A 7533-nucleotide genomic window follows, 5' to 3' on the forward strand; every position below is an offset into this window, starting at 1 on the left:
TCACATCTGATCACCTCAATACCAAGAAGGTATCTCAGCTCACCCAAATCTTTCATCTCAAACTTCTTCTTCAAGAAGTCCTTAACCTCAGCAATCCCATTGTCACTGTCACTTGTAATAATCAAGTCATTCACATAGATGACTATGATGACCAAACCTGCATCTCCCTTTCTCACATAAAGTGAGTGATCAACATAAAAAATACAAAATCCAATATTGACAAGATACTCTCCAATCTTGTCAGACCATGCTCTAGGTGCTTGCTTCAGCCCATAAAGCGCCTTCTTTAGCCTGCACACATATGTGGGATGCTCTAAATCCTCATAACCTGCTGGCTACTCCATATACACTTCTTCTTGCAATTCACCATGCAAGAAGGCATTCTTAACATCCATTTGTTGCAAACTCCAACCTTTGGCTACTGTTGCTGCTAAGGCAATCACACACCTAACAGTTGCCATCCTAGCAACTGGACTCAATGTCTCTTCATAATCTATGCTATATGTTTGAGCATAGCCTTTTGCAACTAGCCTAGCCTTATACCTGCTAGCTGAACCATCTGCATTATGCTTGACTTTGTAAACCCACTTATAGCCAATAGCTTTCTTACCCTTAGGTAAGGGTACCAAATCCCAAGTCTTATTGGCTTCTAATGCAACCATCTCCTCATCCATTGCTACATCCCAATGAGCATGACCAACAGCATCCTCAAAACAAGTGAGCTCAACATCCTCAACTAGTTTCACCATATAACCATAATGGTGAGCTGCATAACCTTCAAAACCAAATCTTTTAATAGGGTATCTGACCATGCTAGATCTGCATACCACCGGATCACTCAATGGAGCCTTTACATTACTATGAGCTCTCTGTACACCTGGTGTCCTGACTGAAGGAATGCCAAGCTCATCATCCAAACTCTCCAAACCACTAGAATCTCCATCAAATCCCAAATGATTGGTAGATGCATCATTACCATCCAGCACTTTCTTCTTTCCTTTGTCCTTCCATGCAACACTTATAGATCCACCTGAAGATGTGGGGCTACTCCTTAGTCTCCCAGACCGAGGGCTCACTGTAGGTGTAGTACCAGATGATGTTTTTGGTCCACTAAGACTCCGTGATTCTTGTTTATCTTTCTGCACATAGCTGTCCTGATCATTATCATCATCCAAAACATCACCAACAAGTGTATACCAACTTTCCATCTCATCAAAGGTAACATCCCTGCTCACGCTGAACTCACCTGTGATAGGGTTATAACAACGATACCCTTTCTGCTCTAAAGAGTATCTAATAAAAACACATTTTTCTGCTTTTGGATCAAGCTTCTTCTGTAGCTCATTTGGCACATGAACGTATGCAACACATCCAAATATCTTCAAGTGCGATACATCAGTCTTCTTGCCAGTAAAGCATTCTTTAGGAGTCATCCAGCTGTGGGAGTTTTGTTCATAATGTAGACAACAGTATGGACAGCCTCAGACCAAAAATGTTTGGGCATATTCTTTTCAGCCATTAATGCCCATGCAACTTTTGCAATATGCCTATTTTTTCTTTCTGCAACGCCATTTTGCTGTGGGATATACCTGCAAGTAAATTGCCTCTTTATCCCATGAGTCCTCAAGAAGCCACTGAACTCATTAGAGAGGTACTCTCCCCCTCCATCTAATCTCAAGCACTTCACTTTTAACCTTGTTTCTATTTCAACAGCTACCTTAAAAGATTTGAAGTTCTCAAACACATCACTCTTTTCCTTCATGAAGTATACCCATAGCTTCCTTGAATAACCATCAATAAATGTGACAAAGTATTTGCTGCCACCAAGAGATACATTCTGTGTAGGTCCCCAAACATCTGTATGTACTACATCAAGTATATTTATGCTCACTTCTCTATCTTGTGAGAAGGGTTGTCTCGTCTGCTTACTAAATTGGCATGCTTCACAGACTTTATGCAATTCTGCGACTCTAAAAGAAGGCAATCCTGTAACCAATTCTCTGGATTGCATTAATTTCAGCCTTTGCACATTTGCATGTCCAATATATTTATGCCATATTTCAATATCTGCAACTACTCATTTTCCTTTAGCATACATAACAACATCCGTTGCAAGAATTCCAGCATCTGAAGTGAACATTCGGCTAACTCTACTTCCTTTTGCGACCAACCTACACTTATCATTAAAGTCTTCTACAAAACAACCTTTTGCATTGAATTGGACTTGCAACCCCTGCTCTACCATTTGGCCAACACACACTAGATTCTTTGTAATTGATGGCACATGTACTACATAAGTTAAACTCTTTGTCTGGCCATCATACAAGGACAAGGGAACCTTTCCAATGTGTGAAATTGGGTGGCATGAATCATCACCCGTCTGCACATAACCTGGGTTTTGTAAGTCCTGCATCTCTCCAAACCATTCAACATGACTGGTCATATGATTAGATGCACCTGAATTGACATACCATACATCATCATGTGTCCCCTTTCCTGTAATTGTATTCATCATATGCTGCATAACAAATAGACGCTCATTTTTTTCTTCATTCTATCGTGAAGACGATGCATAGTTTCCTTGCTACAATTTACCACTGCGAATATCATCCTTCTTAGCATAACAATTGGCTGCAATATGTCTTGTTTTGCCACAATAATGGCAAACAATAGCAAAATTTCTAGAGCCTCTGTTCTGCCATCCACCTCTTCCTGTAGAGCTCCCCCCTGCCTCTAAAGTTTCCTCGCCCTCCTGAAACCTGCATTTCGCCAAACTATTGATTTGACCTGTTTTGTTGGTTATCGCCAGCATGTCCCATATCACAGCCTCTAGAAGAGGATCTACCACGTCCCCCACCTTGCTGATTCACAAGGGATTTCACGTGTCCCATGCTACTTGGGTTGGAGCGTAAGCCAATGGTACTTCCGGCTACTGGACTCTCACCATCTGGGGTGCAGTACTCAACCGCTTCGCCTAGCTTTTTTAATTTTCACGATGTGTTCTTGAACTCGAGTAAAATACTTGGACCTGTTCACCATTTCTTTTAGATGAATCAGCCTGCATATTGATCTCTTCGGTAATCATGAGAGAGGTCAGCTCATCAAAATCAGGAAATGGCTTCTGTACATATACTGAAGTAACAAATGATTTCCATGCCTTCTCATTGTTAAGGCTACTCAAAGTGGATGAAACCAAATCATCATCATCAGGCATTGCATCAATCGCTAGTAAAGCATCTGCAATGCTCCTGACCTTCAATACATACTCATTGACAGACATTTTTCCTTTCTTCAAGGCATTCAAATCTTGCTTGAGTTGAATCTTTCGTGCCTTTGTATTTATTGAAAACATGTTCTCAAAAATTGTCCAAGCTGCATGTGAAGTTTTTGCATTCCTGATATATCCCAACATCGTATTATCAATGATTGCATATAACCAATACATCACCTTTTTGTCTTTTGCATTCCATTCTTTCCATGCTTTTAATTCATTTGTAGTCGGAGGGATACCCAGCTCTGGCTCCTTTTCTTCACCTGAAACAAACTCATAAAGGCCCTTTCCAATGAGAAAGTTCGTCATACGAAACTTCCATGAAGGGTAGTTATTCTTGTCAAGCTTCTCAATAATGGGATTTCCACTATTCTCTGCCATTATCACAAATAAGGATATAACACAGCAAGCTAGTCTTTTGCAATCTTTCACAACACGTACATAGCAATACACCAAGCAACCTTTTCCACTGATTGCTCAATAATACATGTAATTTGCAACCTATTTGTAAAGAAACCTTATGTTTACTTCTTGCAAACACCTTAGAAACTACAGATTCAAAATTTGTAACTTGTGCACCCACTTTCGGTCAATACAGTAGAAATCACAGTGTATTCTGAAACTGTTGTCCGCAACCTTGCGGCTTTAAAACGGCCTCAGATGCCCAAAATAACTACGGGAAAGCCCTAAAGGGCACATCTGCAGAATATACAATGCTCTACTTACACACCAAATCTCACAACAATTTGAGATTTTTGCTCAACCCTGCTTCCGGTTCCTCCACATGCACTATGCAAGAGAGAGAGTGGAAGAATGGGAGAGCTTCTTACTCTTTTCTTGCTTGCTCGAACCTTGCTTCTTCTCTTCAGCCTTCAAAATCAGCCTCTCTCAGTGGCGCGGCTTTGATACCATGTTAAGAATTGCATGATGGGGGGATGTGCTTAAGCTGTTGCGCCAAATACACATTGTACACACAAGAGGAAGCTCACTCAAGAACACAAGAAGAGAGATGGAGGCCAAAACGTTTTCTTGCTGGTTTTTCTTCTACTTCCACACACTATACAATGTACACAAAGTATAGATAAGATACAACATAAAGGAAAGTGGCCTTCTAAGTCAAACAATGCATAACCGACTACACTGATCGACATGCATTATATCTTTGCTAGCTGTAGGTAGGTGTAACAAACTAAATATAATAAGTGATAAGTCAGTGGCCATGTGAGTATCATAATGACCACCAACGTGCTAAGTGTAGACGTGCAGACTCATCTAGCCAGGCGGTCCATCATCAATGTTTGCACATGTTGAGCTTGCCATCTCAACAGAGGCACCTACCACTTGGTGATGATCCATTGTGGATTTACACCACACAAGGGTCACAAACAATCCTATCTAATGGAAAAAGGGAAGAGGCTTAATCCCAGTCGGTTTAGGGGAGAAAATAGGTGACTATCCAAAAAATAGCTAGTTTTTATCAAGATAGATGAGTCTCAATTTCAACCGATTTTTTTGAAAAACTTGCCTAGAAAAAATATACTAAAGGATAGTTTTTTGTGAGCATTGGCCTACCCTAAACTATTGTTGAGGCATCTCCTTTAGAAAACTACGTGTCCCTTTGATGAGCATTTAGATATATGAAGTTGCTATGTGGTTTGGTTTGAAACATCACAAATTTTGAAGCCCACATATGCTGCATTATCGGATGGCACCTCGCTTGAAGATCTGATGTCCATCTCACTGGGTCAGAGATCCTTGATTTGCTATGCCTTTATCGTAATGGGAGAGTGTAGGGGTGATGCTGGAGCTAGATGAGAGCATATGCAAGAGAGATTAAGAGAGTCGGCATGATTGAAGGAGATTGGGAGAGAAGTGGAGCATGAATGTACTAGGAGAGAGCATCTTGTCAAAGTTCTGAACCCTAAAATCCTTTTGTATGATCCGTAATAGTGCAATATACACATGCATAGTTAGTGGTCTCTCCATGGAGTTAATTAGATTATCCCTTTTAGTTATGTGGCTAGTCCCAAGGTTTTGGAATTTAAAATTAATGAAAGGGACACTTTTCTAAGCTTCTCTTTTTTTTTTGGTGGGGGGACTTGGGATTATCAATTTGCAATAAATTTTATTATATTTTATTCCTTACAATGTGGCTCTTCCACATGCTCTCTTGCTCCCATCACATCACTATATTGGCAACAACATGATTACTCTTTGTTGCATCCTCCAAGCTCTTAGCCATGCCCTGTGAAGACCAAGGTCTAATTTTGATTGCTATTTTTCTCATTTTTGGAATATTTGGTATTTCTATAAACTTATTGTTGGTGATATGTCTTGTTGGAGACGATACTTTTCATTTTACACGGATGTCACATACCCTCATATTAGATTTGTAGATAGCGTGAGAATTAGACCCTTTGTGCTATGCCCCCCAACAATCTCTTATGCTCATCATTTATTAATAGGGAGTGATTTTTCTCTCATCTCGAGAGGGATTGTTGTCTGGCTCTAAGGTTCTAGACTAAGGTCCACTACATGATATCCTTCTTAGGTCTCCCCTATATATTGATACCTCGATGGCTCTAGTTGAACCCCCTTACTTCCATTTGGAATTTTAGTAATGGATACCCTAACCCTTGCTTGCATGGAAGCCCTTGAAATTCATCGACTATGTAAAACTCCAACCTTAGCAGAAGAAGGGAGATACAAGACGTGCAATGATAGAACCTGCCCATCAGAACTTCTCAAAATATTGTGTAGCCTTCAACAACATAAACTCACCAAAACCCATGCAAACTTTAGATGGGATGGAATTTCTTGTTTTGCCTCAACTTCAAGCCAATCCCAAATCCAACAGACCTAAGATACCAGTACCAATGCAGCTGATATGCACCCCCTTAGTTCGAGATCCTGGATTCCCCCATATGCATCTTAAATTCTCCCATACGCATCTCGAACTCCCTTTATGCATCTCGGATTTCTCCATTCTTGATTCCCCCATAGGCACCCCAAATTCCTCCATATGCATCCCACATTCCCTCCATATGTAAAAAGTCTAACTAATTTTATGTATGATATGAAATGTAATGGCAGTACCCTGTGTAGAGAGTACCCTGAATTCCCCATATGCATATCAGATTCCCTCATATCGAGGGAGAGAATGAGCACTTGTGGCCTCTACAAAAATGGGATGAATCTTCTCACATTAAGGGATGTAAAAGGGGCACCACCTAGCCTTATTGGAAGTGGACTAGGATACTTTTATATACATGAGTAGAGAGATGATGATGTAAAAGAGATAGAGAGGAGAATATGTGGTACAATATCAAGTAAATGATTGAAGATGTTAATATTTAGAGTTGTATCCCAACCCAAAATGGTGGGGGGGACATGCACTCATAAGTGGAGGGATAATGGTAGTGGCGATGTAGAAAGAGAAAGAGAAAGAAGGGGTGGAGAGAATGATGGTGTGGAGGGGTTTAGGGTAGTGGAATGGGGAGGAAGGGGATAATAGACGGGTGGTGAATGAGGGAGGATGAGAGTAAGAGTAAGAGAGGATGAGCATATGATGAAGTGGGGGGTTAGAAGGGTGATGAAGTTAGAAGATGGATGGGGGGTAAGGGAGAGGGAGATGGTGGGTGTAATGAAGTGGGGAAGAAGCATGGTGGAATGGAGAGGGATGGAGGAGTAGTGAAGGTGAGGCAAAGAATAGAGGTAGTGAGAATGGTGGTAGAGTGGAGTATGTGTATTTTTTCCTTGAAGGCTCAAGGGTCACCGTTTATAGGCACTTGGCTAGATTATATTATCTATTAATCCCAATTAGTCAAGCATAATCTTGATTGATTAGAGCCTCAAATTAGATAATGCACTAGGTGATGTAAGACAATGCATGAAGTCTCCCTTCATAATACATATTATTATCTTGTGTGCATAAGTCTTTATAGTTAAGCTTTTCAAAATAATAAAAAAGAGAAGGTAAACTAAAAAGGTTGAAAAATATGAAAGATAATTGTGCATATGTATTACTAATATAATGTGATGTTTTAAAATATGGATGGATAGTTTTACAAGGTTTTGAGTAGAGAGAATATGAGAATGTATATATACTTCTTACAATGTGTTCCATTCTCCAAAAGGAGTGGAAGCTTGCTCCGGAGAGAGATTCACAGAGAAAAAGACTTTAAATAGTAATTGAGACGAGTCTCAAATCTCCACCATTGTAGATGTGGCCTTTGTTACGAATCCTTTTGTGCACCAATATA

This window comes from Lygodium microphyllum, chromosome 15 (genome assembly GCF_053477565.2).
Source record: "Lygodium microphyllum isolate KBCC chromosome 15, Lygodium_microphyllum_v1.1.10, whole genome shotgun sequence".
Lineage (NCBI taxonomy): Eukaryota > Viridiplantae > Streptophyta > Polypodiopsida > Schizaeales > Lygodiaceae > Lygodium > Lygodium microphyllum.